The 18,391-nt window shown below is 38.0% G+C and overlaps 1 protein-coding gene across 2 annotated transcripts in view; it reads left to right on the forward strand.

Annotated features, from left to right (window-relative positions):
• The window catches only part of macrod2 (mono-ADP ribosylhydrolase 2), a 676,928-nt gene that overhangs the window by 357,172 nt on the left and 301,365 nt on the right, over nt 1-18,391 (forward strand). The gene's annotated exons all lie outside the window — the stretch shown is intronic.

The raw sequence follows: 18,391 nt of genomic DNA on the forward strand, positions 1-18,391 counted from the left end.
AAGACTAAACTATGGCCATTGATATGTGCTAGCCTAACACCAGTGACCTCTGCAAATACAAGGACTGGATGGAATATTTAAAAAAGTGTCTCCACACGTCTCCAACACTCTGGCTCTCTAGGAAATGAGGCCTTATGTCCAAAATTCCAAACTGTCCCTTTAAAATTTATCTGGAGGTCAAATCATCCAAGCTACAATAAGTAAAAATTGGGTTGAACTTTTTAGGATTTTCAGTTTGGTTATTCCAAAAAACTGTGAATCTCATTTACAGTTATTTCAGCCCCTATCCTCATTCAAAAATCATGACATTAACAAATTCTAGTATGAGAACGCAAAAAATAGTCTGAAATAGTCACATAGAGTATTCATTGATAATTTATGAGGACATGATTGGATTTGCAAAAGTGTGCTAATTCTTCGTGTGTTAATTTGCCTTTCATTTATCCTTCTTTGCCTTGGATACATCCCTGCTGTATTATTTTTGATCGTTTTCAAGGACACTTTAATTATTATAATTTTGCGGATTTATGTCTGCTGAATCTGACAGTCTGAAACTTGTTCAATGGCAAGTTCGCACAAGAACTCTAGGTCGCTTTGAAGGAAATGTGTTCTCAAAATAACTGTCCTGATATTGGCATCAGCACTGTAATTATATTATGAAGACACTTTTGTCGACAGGTTTCCTAAGCAACTGCCCAGTGATTTAATAGTGCGGTGTCCCATCTCTGCCAGGGAGAGCAACCATTTCTTATGAGTTACTATTCTTATAACAATTATAACACTGAAATTTACGGCAAGCCAATATCGTTCCAAGTGTTATTACTGATGAAAAACTATAGCCAATCGAAGGCACTTTACTAAGAAAATCAGCATGACACAAACTAAACAGCTCATTTTATCACCTGGGAAATCTATAGAAATTATTACATTACCCTTGCATATTTTTATATAAATACTTTGCAGCTCATATCATCAACATTCCCTGAGAGTGTGATGCTAACTAGAAGCATGCTCTGTCTGAGGCTTTGTTAGACTTTAATCTGATTTTAATTTGAACACAATCTGACCAGAAAGAACCGACTTAGTTAGAATCCCAACAAGTGAGCTGATTTTTGCTCTTAAACAAGTCCCTTTCAAATAAAGCTTGCAAGCATTAGCAAACAGTCTCTCATTTAGTCACTCTCACCTTTTTTTGCTGAAACTCAAACGGACCTTAAACAGTCGTACTGATCAGAGGCTCGTGAAAATGTGTTGTTTAAATCCACTTTGTATTGTTTCTTGAGTTTTCATTGTGTCTCCATGATAACTGGTGAACATTCGGCCCATACTCATGCATGTAAAACACCTCCAGCATCATATCACCACAAAGTATCAATAGTTTATGCATTCCTTACATTATTTTTCATGTTGTTGACAGATATTTAGGGACCAAAAACTGTATATGTGCTCAGATTATGAGGGCATTCTTTATGGGCACAAAAAATCAGGTAATCTAATAATACCTTTATTAGATCAACAACATGATTTAAAGTTCAGACATGGGTTGAAATAGGTTAAGTTAAGGTAAATAGTAAAATAAATGGTTCTGTTTAGGAATGGTCTCCAATGTGTGTGTGTGTTTCTTTCTCCAAAAAAAACAAAACAAAACCCCAACATATACTTTTGTGAATTATGTTGTTGATAGTTGTATTTAATTAGTTTTGTGTTGTCAGCAGGTATGGTTTGTGTGATTTCCAGTTAGGCGTCTGCTCAAAGGCTTTTATGAAACAAAGTGCGTCCAGGAAGTTGGAAAAACAAATGTAAACACAAAAGTCCAGTGTGGTCTTTTGAAGTGGCGCGTTTCATCTGCGTCTCTTTCTTGTTGAAACTCTCGTAAGTGATTGAAACCTTCAAAGTCTTCGGAACTGTGTTCACTTTGTTTCAGGATCTGTTTGTTTAGGATATGACAAAATGACAGCCCATCTTGTGCGCGTCGCTGCTTTTAGCTGTGCATCATGTTTGGGTTGGTCTTCCTCTGACCTGTGCTGAGAGAGGGGATTCCAAGGCTCCATGGCTGCTTTCAATATACGTACATGTTCAGACTTGTGTTTGGGGAACTCTGTGACTGAGTACTGTTCCAACCCAAATTCACTTTTTAAATTCTTGGATGTCACTTAAGTAGTTGTAATTTAATTTGCATAATTTGTCAGAGTACCTTTACTATACAACCTGAAGGGTAAATGATATATTTATAATTAAATTTTAATAATTTCTGTATTAAAAAAATTCCTAATCTACTTTCTATGTGGATTTTAATAAAAAATAAAATGCACTATTTAACTTTCTATGGGAAACACTAATAATTGCCTTTAAAACGTTTTGTATTTTTTTAAATTAAAATTCCAGTTTTTGTTTGCTCTATTCCGTTGCTTACCTGACCAGCCAGAACCGCACGCTTTGACAAAACTTTACAAAGACGAGTGGATCTGGTTTAACCAATCAGAGAGCCGCATGGTCCATTTGTGTCAAAAACAAACATGGCTGCTTACGTGTAAAAAAAGTGACAAAACGGCAAAGAGGACTGAGACAGCTTTTACTTTCTCAGGTAAAAAGAAGTTGTGTGTTTTGTTCTGAATGTTACGAGAATTTTCAAGATTGTATTCCACATTTGAGAGACACATGCTACAATTTAGCCGCTGTGGTTGGACCATCTCAAGTTTGGACAAAGTTTTTTCATGGTCTGTTGCCCAGAGTCCCTCCTGGATTCTAACAGAATGTAGAGGAGACTGGCTGGTCAGGAAAATGAATTGCATTCTCGTACAGTGAAAGAGGTTTATTTTGCATTAAAGAGTTATGGTGTAATCTAATTCACCTTGACCCAAAAATGACATGAAAAGTAAAAGTTTTATTTTCTTCTCAAGTCCAAGTCCATTCCCCAGGTTTGGACCCATAAGTCTGTACCGGCGAGCAATAACATCCCAAGTACATACCCATAATGCTGTGAGAGCCTAGCCCTGGTGCCTCCGTCTCCTGTTGGCCGTTGGCTGTTCCCTGGCTCTATAATGAAGGAATGAGCAGGAGATGGGGTTCCTTGTATCCGTGTTTAAGTGTGATTCGCCGCTACACGAGCTGAAGAATGTGTGTCGCGATGAGTTTTGACATTCGCTTTGCTGCGTGTCCAAACTGCTCGCCCGCTGCATTATTCACTCATAATGCTCCCTTTGTGTAATTCTAATGCCTCCTCCTGGTACTAAACGCCAATGACATTTCAGCACACTTGTCTCCAAACTAACCCGATTTCACAACATGGCCCTCACTGAACAACTGTCAGAATGTTGCTGGCTCAAGAAAATAATTTTACAGACTCAAAAATAAACATAAACTTTTCCATGAGTCAAATGTTGGACCGGGTGCTTATACTGTCACATTTGACACAGATCAGAGACAAGCGTCCAGTTCTAGTTTCACAATAGAATGTCACAATAGAATTAATTCAAGCTTTTCTTGAGATGTTCAAGAATAACATATTATCATGAAATTTAATCAAAACAACTGGACTTACTAAACTTACAGTCACTAACACAAAGCCCAGAAGAAACTACTTGGTCACTAGTGAAACGTCGGCTACAAAAATGTAGTAAGTCCAGTTGTTTTGTGAATTTTGTGTGAATAGAATTATAAAATATATTTGGAAATAAGCCTGTATACAGCTGCAGAATATCTCCTATATTAACTCATGCAGGCAGAATTGAATACAAACAGTAATCTCTTCCACTTTTTATGAATACCAAATACCGTATTTTTTGGACTATAAGTCGCACCAGCCAAAAAATGCAAAATGAAGAAGAAAAAACATATATAAGTCACACTGGACAATAAAGCACAATTTTTGGGGGAAACAATTTCATAAAATCAGATACCAGGAATCAACATTTCATCTTGACAGGCAACTTATAGTAATAGTAGAGTAGAATAGAGAACAACAGGCTGTTAACGTAACATATGAACAGTTCTTCAGATAACTATAGCATAAACAACAGAACAAGTTTACCAAACTCTGCATCTCACTCCAAATCACTAAATCCATTTAATTCTTCATCCTCGGTGTCACTTCTGAGCAACTCCGCGACCTCCAGAGGTAAACGGAGCACCACTTCCTCTTCTGCGTAGCTGTTAACAGACTCAGCATCAGTTCCAGTTAGAATTATTCCAGCCTTTTCTGAATCCCAACAGGATGGATTTGGTTGTCTTTATGTTTCAGTGGTACAGAAGTAATGGTGCCATCGACTGACATGAGGCCAGACAGGACAGTGGCTCTTTCTGCAGGAGACAGGCGCAGTAGAGAGCAAAGTGACAGTGGTACAGAAGTAATAGTAGATACTGGCACACAAGCCTAGAGCGCCCTCTCGCTGCTGTGAGTGTGAAAATTTTAATATATAAGTCTCACCGGAGTATAAGTCACAGGAAAAAAGTGCGACTTATATGTTGGGACTAAAACGGATGAATGCAATCATTGTGTCCATGGGCAAGACACTTAACCCACATTGCCCCTTGTGTCTGCGTACACTGGTGTATGAATGTACTGTATGTGTGTGTGAATGGTTGAGTGGTGCCTTGACATAAAGTGCTTTGAGTGCCTTGAAGGTGGAAAAGTGCTATATAAAAATGTGACCATTTACCCAGGTCCCCGTGATGTAAATCATAGAAAAAAACATAGAAAAACAACATGATTTAAAGTGCAGATATGGGTTCAGATGTGGTTAATGTTAAAGAAGTAGTGGCCATGCCTTCTTGCTGTTGTTGTTATTCAGTTCACTACTCTCTCTCTATCTCTCTCTATATATACAGTCCCATATAACATTGATTCTCACCATTTGACCCTTTCATCAACATCTCCTGCTATCAGTGCCCCCCGCTGTGCACCACCTGGGCACCTTTCTCAGATCAGGAGTCACCATCTCTCCAAGACGTACCTGCTGGAAGATTATTATATTGTGCCAGTTTTATGTTTAGCAGATGTGCGACCTACTGTAGCTTTCCAGTGAGATTAGGTTTCTGTCCTGAGAGTTTGCGGGGTCAATGGCAGCCACGGGGAGCAGCGAACAGATGCTTGGCTGAGAGGCTGACGTAGGATTCGGCGTACGGGCAGAAAAGGCTGGCTCTCCCATAGAGAAGAACAGACTTGCTTTCACGTTATCAGCATTCACATTACAGGCTCATTAACAAGAATAATGGAGCTCAATAAAAGCAATCAGGCACCGAAATAAACTACAATTAAACAACCTTATTCTTCCCCATTAGAGGAGCAGCACCCAGGGGCTCCAGGAGACGGACATTTCTGTAGTCCTCTCCATCTGCTGCTGACAGGCGTTATGGCAGAGCTCTCGACACAGACACCAGCCACTGTAAACATCAGCCAGACAAACAGCACAAAGAGGATTGAGAGGGTTTTTGTCTGACAGCTTTATAATGCCTTGCCACGCTAAACAAACACACCGCCAGCTTTAATGTCTAGTAATGCAGCACAGACACATGGGAACTGTTGTGTTTCTGCCATAAATCCACCCGAAGTCGCCGCATGAAGTGTGGACAGTGCAGAGTAAACAAAGTGCATGGTGTAAGAGCCTGTGTGCACGAATGCTTTAATTTAATTGGGGGATTAGCGTTTGCATACAGAACATCTTCTTTAACTGACTTTTATGGGACTGGTGTCATTGGTGCCTGTGTTGTGTCAAAAACAGTTTAGGTAAAAAAGTTTGATATGAAAAAATAAATAAATCCTCTTTTGCATTGATTAGCACTTTTTTTTTTTTTTTTTTTTTTTACATTCCTCCCAGCATTATGTATATCCAGTTTCTGTTAAACTTGCAATATGATGATTCCCTTCTCCTTGGAGATGGAGACGCTTCCTATCATGTATTAAATTTGTACATAGTTTTTATATAGTTGTTTATATAGTACTCATTCTTTGCGTTATTTTGTTCATGTTGTTGCTGTTTGAATCCAATTTGGGGGTGGATATTTTATAACAATGTGGGGACTAAAAATTGAATGTACTCAGATCATTCAGAGATGCCTTTCTTATGGGGAGAAAAAAGACAATATTCCTTTATTAGATCCACAGCATGATTTAAAGTTCAGATGTGGGTCAAAATAGGGTAAAATTATGGTTTAAGTTAAGGTTAGGTTAGTAGTAAAATATATGGCTGTAATCAGAAATGTTTATAAGTAGTTTTAATGCTTAAAAGTACCTCGAAAAAACATGCATTAATTTGTGTGAGTCGGCTCGCCTCTCCACAGATCTGACCGGTGACTTGTGCTAGTTGCATCTCCAGCTTGTCTCCATGAACATAGATGAGTTCTATACTAGGGATGGGTGATATATATATTTTTAAACAGGAAATAGATTCTGACATATCGTATATATATCAATGCTTATATTCGCTTGTTTGCCTTCTCTGTGCATGCTTCTGCTCAAGGAGCCAGCTGTTTTTTTCAGCGCTTACAGTTTATGCAAATGAGCCATGTGGTTTTAAGTTTCAATTCTGTAAAACGTAAACAAATGTGCGTAAAGCTGCATTAAACGCATTATAATCTCAAACAGCCTGATGTGGCTCTATAGTGGTTATGGTTTACGTAAAGTTTATTTATGGAGAAGATTTTAATGAATAATCTGCTACAGTGTAGTGCAATAGTATTTGGAAACGTTGGGTTTAATCTGCAGTGGATTGCGAGATACCTCATAGCTCCTGACGCTGGTGAGGAATATGAATCTATTAAAATAAGGAACCTCCCGAGCTTCCTCTGCTAAAGGAGCTCATTGTTATGGTTATTGTTTGGTTAACAGAGTTAATGCAAAGATGAGGTTGAGTTGAGTTGTTTTATTTTTGAGTGAAAAGAAGGAAATATGTATTATTTCCTCCCTTTATTTTACAGTTAAATTATTATTTTGGGGGATTTTCTTTTTTTTTTTTTTTCGCAGAAGCACTTTTTTTATGAAGAGTTAAACACACTTCTCACTTTTTTTTTTTTTTTTTGCGAATTTGGCATATTTGTTTTTGCATTAGTTATATCAAGATATAGCAAAATATATCGAAATATATTTTTTGCTCCATATCGCTCAGCCCTGTTCTATACCATACTGTTGAGCATTGTGATCAAAGCATTAACATGACCACAGAGAACAGTACCCAGCCTAGTTTAACCTCTCCAGGCCAGGAACAGAATTTGAACATTAATGGTGGACACACATATACACACACACATACACACACATGCATGTACATTCACACACACACACGCATACACACAGAGCTCTGAGCAGTGGCTGGTGGTTCAAACAGATGGCTGGAGCAGAGAGAGGGAGTTTTTCCGCTGACTCTGAGCCCAGATGAACAGCAGTGAGGAGCCTGCCACTGCTTCATTAAATATTCACTCGCAGAGACAACACTAAACATTGAGCACATAGAGACAGGACACAAAAGAGCCACAATAATACGACTGCTGTGTGCACATCTGAACACAACATAAAGCTACATGCAATAATAAAGGACATTTACTCATTCCCGCGCCTTCTGAAATATTCAGCGTGCTGCTACAGTGGCTCAAATGGTCCTGCCTGTAAAGTGTTATGTACACAGATGTGGAATGTAATGAGTTTACAGCTCTGTGATACGTTTATTTGAGTTTTACATTGATTATTAAGTTTAATCTACTGCCATCCAGGTGTACATGGAACACTTGGGGACCACAAACATTTACAAGACAGTATTTAAAAAGGATTCAGATTTAAAAGAAGGTGAAATTGCATAGTAGGTCAATTTAAATACTAATTAGTAATATTCTTTAGTAGATTTTACATCTTTAAAGGTGCACTGTGCAACTTTTCTGGTAGAGGGTCCACCAAAAATGAAATCATTCTCTTTTTTGAAAATAGGGGCGACTCTCCACTGATCTGAATTGTAATGTAATGTAGTGCTACAACTTCTTTATCTAGGTTTAATCTATACTGTGGAACATTCTAGACCAGGGATTGGCAACTTTAAATACTCAAAGAGCCATTTGGAACGTCTAAGTGAGAAAAGAAAACACCCAGAACACCAAAACCCTTTTGCTGTATGAGTATAAAAGACTATGTGGTGCATTTACGAAATCAATGAAATGCTACAGAGAACACATGTCCATTCATATATACAGTCTATGCGTATGACCTGCAGACGTATAATCTCTGAAAAGTTTAACATGAACCATTTCCAACATGATATATGCACAGAACAGACTCGGCATCAGCAGAACATCCTCATATTCCAATGAGTCGTGTCCTTTAGTCCGACAGAAGCTGACTGTATCAGCGGCACAAGGAGCGAGCTGTATTTTTCAGCACATAGAGTTTATGCAAATGAGCCATGTAGTTTTACAACTGTAAGTTTTGTTTCTGTAAAATGTTGACAAATGTGCACAAAGCTGTACTAAACACATTATTACTCAATGTCTATTTGAGACCTCCTTGCAGGAAATTAAAAACCCAAACTTAAATTACCACCCATAGTAAACCAAAAATCCGTCATCATTTTACCACGAGTAGCATTAAACATTCTGTTTTCTTGAGAAACTTTTCTTTTCTTGGATTTATCCATCATTTACCTACCAGGGGTGGAAAAGCTCAATAAATCATGCTGCTGGGGCAGGTAAGTTTTGGCTGCCAGATCTGTGCTGGGTGTCGCTCATTGGCGGCTTTGACACATATTTTAAGCGACAAAAATATTAAAAACGTTTTATCTGAATGTTACAAGGTTACCATTATTTACAAATTTAGAATTACATTTAAAAATTATCAAACTAAAATTAAAAATACACTGTAATTAAATAATAACTGACAGTTTATTACTATATTAATTTTTGCCTTCTCGAGTTATGGAAAGTTGAGAACCACTGCACTAATGTACTAGTTTAACCCCAAAATAAATTTTACTTCTACTTAAGTGATCACCAAAAAACAACTTTTAACAACTTTATTTGTGTAAGTTCAGATATTTACTTTTAACATTTTAACAATTCTTAGTCTTTTATTATTGTTATTTTATTTGACTAATATCTGAATACCTGTTTGAGTCAACCCATCTGACCAATAGTTTTTTAATCATAATGGCTACATTTCTTTCAGACGTGTAGACCAAAGAAGAAAAGCCCACATCCACTGTATCCTGTCTAAATGTTCCAGTCATCAGTCTTTCAAACACGCTGGCAGGAGAAACTGTAATTTAGCACTTCATAAAGCAGCCGTGAAAGTGTTGCTGAATAATCGTAAGAATTTCCTCATTTGTAATTTCAAGACAGAGCGCTATGAGACCACTGATAAGCATGCCAAACACTCACCGTAACCCGCACCACCTCAGAAATGTGTTTATATTCACAATTAACTGGAGGAAAACTGATTGCTGGGCAGGTCAGAGAAATAATTACAGGCTTAGGAGATGTCAGGCATTGCATTAGGCCACATGAAAACCTGCCGGGGCTGTCCGGGTTTCTAAAATGGAACTATGCAAATGAGGTTTAAGGGCGGTATGGGGAGGTACTTCCTGTAGCAGCAGCCGTAACGAGCTCATTGGGATGCAGTGTCACTAGCATGTGAATATCTGCTGTTTAACCAGGCCAAATACCATCTCAATACGGACACAGAATATGGGTAAGGTGTGACGCTTAAATATGGAAGAGAATTTGTTCCATCATATTTTGAATTTTAAATACCGCTGAATTTCAGCATTTCAATTTTAAGTATACCTTTTCAATGTGTATTCAAATTTAAAATAAAAATGTGACCTTTTAAACATTCAGTACAGATATTTTCAAGCCCTCAAATTCAATAGTCAAAATTCAGAGTGTAAAATAGGCTCTTTCCACTCTTATGTCACAAACCAGGAAAAATTTTGGAAAGATGCGATTACAACTTCCGGTGTAACTACCGACAATAGACTCGCCTAACATGGCTCTATTAAAACTGACTGTGATAAAACCCATTGAAGTAAATCAGCAGTAAAATTAAGACTGCATACTAGGGATGGGCATGATTAGTTGATTAATCAATAATTGATCATTAAGAATTTCATCGATTGTTCATTTTAATCTGCAAACCGAATGTAGGTTGCTGTGCGTAGCGTGACCAAACAGGGGTCCGAACATGTGTCTCTCTGCACTCAGAAGGAGCGAGCAGACACAAACAGTCGGTCAGCCTGCAACGTGCCGAAGCGCAAATGTGTATTTAACGATGACTTTCCGTTCCGGTCGGGACAAGTGTCCATGTGCACAGTGTAAAAAGCAGCACATATGTTTCGGTGGCCAGTGGGAAAAAGCTCACCAGGACACCAGCAGTGCAATGTCGATGACGAGTCCCCACCTCCCACCCCCCGTACGGTGTCCTGATTTTGACAAACGCAAATATGGTCACACTAACGCTGAGTCATGTCCTTCAATCCGACAAAAGTTGACCACATCAGTGCACAAGAGCTGTTTTTGTTCCTTCACTTAATTTATGCAAATTAGACATGCAGTTTAAGTTTAGTTTCTGTGAGAGTTGTGCAAAGCTGCATTAAACACATTATAATGTCAAACAGGCTGATGTGGCTCTAGAGTGGTTACGGTTTATATGTCGTAAAGTTGAATTCATTTATGCAGATTAGTAATGCAGATAGTAATAATAATGATGATAAATTTTAATATAAAAAATGTTAATGATTAATCGATAATCGATCGTTAATACTCCCGATGATTGATTAAGAAAATTTAATCGAACGGCCATCCTTACTGCATACATATGTGCTGTTTGGAATCATCTTGAATTTGGTGCCTCATCTCTTCTAATCGCATGTACCCAGTGCACTCAGGGGAATTGATGAAAATTGAGGTATGGCTGTAATTGTTGTTTAGGTGAACATAACGGAATGCTTCAATGACATTTAGATAAAGAAAACTGGCACTGGGAAATTGAAATCGCATCTTTCCAAATGTCTTTCTGGTTTGTGACATAAACATGAATAGAGCCTATTCACAGTAGAAAGTTTCACAACAAAGATCAAGGCCTAAGGAAACGATCATGTGAGTGAGGAGGACAGAGGTTGTTTCCTTTTGGCCGTTCTCAACTGTCTCATCTGGCGGGTTTATACTTAAGAAATAAAAGAGGCAAGATTTTGATTTTGATGAATTCTAACTAATCAGATCAGTTCGCTGCAGCATTTCCTGCTTGTCACTAAGTTAGATCTGATCACGTTGGATTGATTGCTTAGGCCTTGGCATCTTGGATCTTTCTTGTGATTTTCTTTTTCACTGTGAATTTTACACTCTAAATTTTGTCTGTTTAATTTGAGGGCATGAAAATATTGGTGGTGAATATTTAAAAGGTGATTTTTTTTTATACAGAATTTTAAACATTTCGAAAATGTATACTTAAAATTTCAGCAACTAAAATTCAGAATACACATGTTTTTTCAAATTCAACGGTATTTAAAATTCAAAATTTGATCTGAACAAATTATCTTTAATACTTAAGTTATAGTTTTATATTATAGTGACCATTTTGTGAATTATCAACGTTATTTAGTGGATATTAGATTTGATGGTTATTGGCAGTTGTTATTGTTGTCCTTGTGTTTTTGGGCAAGACACTTCATCTACCTTTCCATAGTGGATCATTTTGTGTAATGTTAGTTCTTAAGATATTTATTAATCCCTTTAATCATTAATATAATCCTACTTGATGATGTATGTATTAACAAAGACACACTGGACATTTCTTTTATAGTATTAGTATATTTAAAAGAGTCGTTTGTATAATTTAGATTTGACATTTTAAAAAATAAGGAGGAATTTTTGATCATTATGATTTACAAAATACTTCCAAAAGGCCCATTTGATGTACTTTGTTTAGAATCTGTTAAATTAAGAGTGTTAAGTAGATATACAGAAAGTTTGAACCCTGTGTTATGGAATTTGTTTCATGTCAATAGAGCAAACTGCTAAATTGTGAAAATAAAATACACTAGCTTTATTGCCGCCTTGAGCCACAAATGTTGGTAGATTGTATGCAAATCTCCATGTGCATATATTAGCCTGTGGTGGAGTGGGCTGGACCGTGTGCCTGGCCTCTCTGACTCCTCTCCTGCTGGGGCGATGGATGTTAAGTATTTATGTGCTCGCAGTGTGATGCATTAGGTCAGGCCATGCACCAAATGGCACGTGAGATTATGAGGCTATTCTCATTGCGATCCCTTTTACAGATGAATGGCCAGTATTACACTCGCACACCTCAACAGCTTGCCCTGAGCCTCACGCCAGTTCAGTCATTATAATAAGGATGAATTTTCGTAGACACACATAGAGCTGCATGCATGTAACCAAACATGGAGGGGCTCTTAACATGTGGGCTGGCTTAATCTGCATTATTTAGTGTGCTTTAGTTTTGGTTTAGATCATTTGTAGTTTTTCTGTGCCTGTGTAGTTCTAATGTAATTTGTTTCCCATAGTATTTGTCTTGTTTAAATTTTGTATAAACAGCTCTTGAGGTCAAAGAGTCCACTATGTTGTCTGTGCCTAATTAGAAAGCATTTTATTGTCTGATAATCATGAAGTGTGTGTTGGCATGCTAGTTGTTATATTTGTCGTTAGCTTTATTGTCAAGATTTTACTTCTATTTGATTTGATTTGTACTGGAATTTTTATTGTTTTAGCATTGGATATGATCACATTTTTAGAAATTGTACATTTTGTCTTCATTTTATGATCTCGTTAGCCAGGCTGGTGCCACCGAGTGCCTCCGCTCAATGGAGTCCGGGCACCAGCCAGTCAGTGAAATACAGACAATGTTTGGTGAATTTTATCAAGGGGAAAGACATTATTGCCCTTCTTCCTATTTGATTTTGGAAAAGCTTAATATACCAGTTAGCCCCGTTAGTGGCGCATTACATATGTCATGACCAAATAGCAGCGAATGGTTAAATGAAACCAAGTACCCGCCTACCGTCGAGCGAAGAATTCTAACACTGCAAGGTCAGACAGTTTCTACAAAGTGAAACCGACTGATGAATCAGGTGATGATCTCGGTGCAGCACTTTGGAAACTACTTTGTTTGTAAAACATGTTATATAAATAAAGTGGATTTGGATTTGAAAGGCAATACTCCATGCTGGTCTGTTGAGAGATAATGGAGGAATAACTGTGAACCACTGCAAATCACTTCAAATGAACTAATTTAGTTTTTCACTTTTTTTAAGACACAAAAAATCAGCACCTTTTACTGTAAACCTGAACCACTTAGACCCATCTACCAATTGTTCTTTAAATATTTCATCCAGTCCTTGTATTTGCAGAGGTCACTGGTGCTAGGCTAGCACATGTCAATGGCCATAGTTAGCCTGCCACTAAAACCGTCTTACCCAGTCTTAGTTTTATTTCAAACATTATTTTGTCAACACAGACATTTACATTGACAGTTTGGCGTTATAATTGTTTTGCTTCAGGTGCTTTGTGGAGAGGGTAAGTGTTTTTAGTGGTAGGCTAACTATGGCCATTGACATACACTAGCCTAGCACCAGCGACCTCTGCAAATACAAGGACCGGATGGAATATTTAAAAAAGTGTCTCCACACGTCTCCAACACTCTGGCTCAATAGGAAATTAGGTCCTATGTCCAAAATTGCGGACTGTCCCTTTACTTTGTATTTTTGTGATTTTATTGTTGTTGTTTTTTTGTTGTAAATTGACCCTGACAATATTGACAGGCACTGTTAAATAAAATGCATTATTATTATTATTATTATTATTATTATTACTACAGCGCCTTTTACTGTAACAAAATGTACATTAGCAGCTTTTTTCCCAATTCAGATGGCAGAATGAACTTGGAGAGTCTAGCACACCAAAACCATTGAATCTTGTTCTTGGCTTGAAATCATGTAAAACGTCCAGCATTACAAATCACACAATTACATGTGCCAAAATTTCTGAAAATCATTTGGCCAAGCACTACTTTTTCCACCAGTAATTACCCAACTATTGTCCACCCATTTTGGAAAACATTTGTAAGGTACCTTTTTTCAAATCGCGAGAGTCCCTATTTTCCCAGTACCTTTTTATTCTGATACTTATACTATTCTGAATATTTTTAGAGTTTTCTGAAAATAGACTGCATGGAAAAAAAAAAAAAAAAAAAAACAGCAGACAAAGACTGAAATCGATATTTATTGAAATCCTGTCAATCCCCATTGTGAAGACCATTATTTTTATGTTCTTCTCCATTGCATCAAAGCCCTGCTGTTTTGTGTTGTGTACAAGTTGTTAGTATCTTAAAAACACAGCTCCTTTCCGGTGGTTTCACCTTCTTTTGGCCCTCTCAGCCGACTGAGCCACAGAATTCCCACTGGCAATGTATCAATGAGAACAATGTGCACAGAGATTGTCCATGTAAAGAGCTCAGAGCACTTCACTGAACAGACTCTGTTATGACCCAAAGCAGCAGGTTTTCAGTTATGGTGCATCTTTGAAGAATGATTTTTCTTTTCAGTGTATAAATCAGTTTAATAAAGTTAGAGCGGAAGTTCTACCGGGACATGACTTTGAGGTGGTCAATAATATCTACATTTTATGATTATGTCCATAACAATCGTCAGATGAAATGTGTTCACTGAGTTTGGAAATGTCTTGATAGAGGCTGGACATCAGAAGTTTTAAGTCTTTGTTATTTATTTTTATTACATTTTTCTAATGACAAACAATATATTCAAACTTCATAATTCAGTAGTTCAGTTAGTAAGAGCGTTTGTCCACTGATCTGAAAGATTCACGGTTCAAATCCTGATCTTGACATAAAACATCATCAGCTGAGCGGTCAGATTCACTGACTCACAGGTTGGCAGTGTGATTCCAGCTTCCATAGATCAGTGCTGTCGTTGTATGTTATTAGGTTCTTTTTTTCAGACAAAGAGAGAGATTTATACAGGTTTTGGCATTGTCTTCCTACTATAAACTGGGACGAGGCGGCTTTTTTACTCTCACACACCTGGGGTACTGTCCTAAGGAAGTCGAACTACCGATGGAGGCAGTATGACAGCGCCAGCGCCAAAACCTGTATAAATCAGCTGACCGGACACGTCACAGCCACATTACTTGACCACTCTGAGGAAGACCGCTAGTGTGCAGTCGAAAGTGTCAGATATGAAAACAAACGCTTGGTCTGAAAAAAGAACCTAATAACATAAATTATCAGAAGACCAAATGAACCTTATTGGACTATGCCTTTGTTGTGTCCTTGGGCAAGACATTAAACCCACCTCGCCTCTAGTATCTGCGTACACTGGCATATGAATGTGTGTGTGAATGGGTGAGGGATTCCTCGTTGTAAAGCACTTTGAGAGCCTTGAAGATGGAAAAATGCTATATAAAAATGTAACCATTTACCAACTGAATAAATGTATGAAATTATTTTTTAGTCACCGCCACATCTTTTACTTGACCCAGTGCCCTGTCATCTGTTTGTTGTCCTTGCCTTATTCATGGGTTTCAGCTTTCTCTTCTATAGGTCCCATTTGACAACTTTTCATCACTGAAAATATATAACAATGTATTGAATTGTGAATTTCCATGGCATCTGTCCTAATTTTTCATCACTCTGAAACGCATGGATATTTCTGTTAAAACTACAGACTCCGTCACCTTTACCCTGCCTCTTCAGTCAACCCTTCACATTACTAGGGATGTAACAATAACCTTACACCTTAAAATCACATTAATATTATGTACCATCACAATATGGAACTACATAGACCATGATCCTTTGCTGTTTCTGTGCAGACTACATGAACAAATATCTGTTATTACGCTGTTTGAAGTTGTAATTGTTTAGGTTATGACAGAACGGACTCAAAGCATTTAAAAGGAAAAAAGGAACATATTCACAATTCTGTTAGCCTCCTCAAAATTAGGGGTGTCAAATTATTGTGTTAATTGTGATTAATTAATTAGTCATATTTAGAGCGTTATGTTTTTTATCGCGTTTAATCTCTTTAACTTTACTATTTCTGTATGCGAGTTGCCTTATTATAAATTCTGTTTTTATGTGTTGTTGGGACAACAACACATCTCTCCCGCAAAGAATTGTAATTTTCATTCCCGTTCTCGCCGCACCTGCGATAAACCTGCACATGTATGATCTTTGAAAACATCGCGACAAACAGAGAACAGACTCACCTTCACCATCAACATCCTCTGTCACAGAGAGAACACTCATATTCCACTGAATCGTGTCCTTTAGTCCCACAGAAGCTGAACTGCATCAGCGCATAAAAGCATTTTTTGTTTTTTTTTCTCTCGCTTAGTTTATACAAATTATCCATGTGGTTTTTAAGTTTCCTTTCTTTGAGACTTGCCCAAATCTGCATTAAACACATTATAATTTCAAACAGGCTGATGTGGCTCTAGAATGTTCATGGTTTATATGTTGTAAAATTGAGTTTATTTATGCACATTAGTAATAGTCATAATAATGATGATGCTGTGGAATGTAAGTGACTGCATCTGTTAAGGTTTGTTAAACAATAAATAACTTTATAAAATCACTTTTATGTTCTATATCAGTCTTTTGATCTGCCACAATAATGTAATAATGAATTTAAATGAAAATACCTCAAGTTGAAGGCTTTTCTCAGCAATTTATAGGTGAGATTAAAAAGAGATTAATTAGATTAATTAATTACAGATCATAATTAATTAATCTCTCAATTTTTTTAATCGCCTGACTGCACTACACAAAATACTGCAATAAATATCGTACCATGAGATGCATATCGCCGAAATATTGTATCAAGAGTTTTGCATAGCGTACATTCCTACACCACATGGCCAATATCTAGTCCTATACTGTCCATTGATCTTCCTGCTGGGGTGCAAGCGACCAAGTTCACTTTCACATTCACTGAACTATTCACCACACCTATTTGTCTGTACCTGTAAGTCTCTGTGTGAATTCCATCCGGACACTTGGATTTCCCAGTGACATCATGCTTCCATACAGATCCCATCTTGTGAGTGCTCTTAGCTATATCCCCCTGGGTAATTAGCCTCCCATTGGAACCTCTTTTTGCATGGGATACAATTGCCTAACACTTCTCCCTTTTCATCCCCGCTTAAATAGTGCGACAGTGTCCTCTTTTTCCACGCTTCATTTGTCCTAATGTTCTTTTAAATAGGCCTGCGCTATAGAGATGGACAAGTATTCTCATGGAAGCTCTCGCCGCGATAAGTAGCCTCTCGTCTGACCGCCCTTGCAGGCCAATTATAAAGCTGTAACAGGGCACACCTCCTCAGTTATTGAACCTCTCCTCTTTCTCCCTCTCTTTCTTTCTCTTTTTGTCATTTTGCTTTCTTCCCTTTCCCTCTCTGTCTTTCTGTCCGTTCTCCCCGCGGCGTAGAGGGCAGGAGCGGTGATGGCTAGCCCCGGTGTCCTTTAGTGTCCGATAACAGAGCCGTCCCATCAGCTGCTACTGCCCGAGCTGAGAGGGGCCTGGCTAATGGATTTGGCTGGCAGGCATACATCCCTTCATCCCAATTGAACTAGCCTCTTCTCTGTCCCACACCTTGCAATTATTCAGTCTCTCCTTCTATGCTAATGCTTTTCTATTGAGGGAAACCCGCCACCGTTTTCATCTGGTTGTTATGGGTGCTGATGCGTGGGACCTTGGAGACTTTTCGCCCGTGACATATGGTACAGCCTTCATCTCCTTCTAGGCAGAGCTCCATCAGACCTGAACTATTAGGAGCTGATCTAGCCAAGCGCTGTTCACAAGTGCAACACTCTCCAGCAGTTCCCTAGCAACCGCCGCCAGCGCTGGTCGCTCACTGTAACGCGTGCAGTTGCTTGGATACAGAGACTGACAAAACTACACACGGCCCAAATCCCCGTGGAGTCAGAGGGCAAAAACAGGTGCTATCATTTACAAATGGTTTCGATGAATAGAAACACGTGGCAAGAGGTGTCACAACTCACCTTTTCTTCAGTCTCGTCTTTTCTTCGCTCATATTCATTTCACTTGTAATGAAGATTTTCAGGGATTGTGGTCAAATTTTTCTCCCAAGTTTTTATTTTCCAAAACATTTCTAAGATACATAGCAATTACTGTACTGAACATAAATGAAGAAACATAAGTAAACTATACTAATGGCAGCAGTCACCAAAAAACATAAAACATACAACAAGATGGTTGTGAAGACTGCATTGAAATCATGTAATTATCTATCATTTTAGATATAATTCAGAACAGACAGTCCAAATTTAATGGTGCTGTAGGCAGAGGTGGGGACTTTCAAGTCATGATTTGGACTCGAGTCAGACTTGAGTCACTCTTTTTACTTGAGACTTGACTCGATAAAA

Source organism: Boleophthalmus pectinirostris, unplaced genomic scaffold, assembly GCF_026225935.1.
Source record: "Boleophthalmus pectinirostris isolate CB_2022bp ecotype Guang Dong unplaced genomic scaffold, ASM2622593v1 HiC_scaffold_5, whole genome shotgun sequence".
In the NCBI taxonomy this organism is placed as follows: domain Eukaryota; kingdom Metazoa; phylum Chordata; class Actinopteri; order Gobiiformes; family Gobiidae; genus Boleophthalmus; species Boleophthalmus pectinirostris.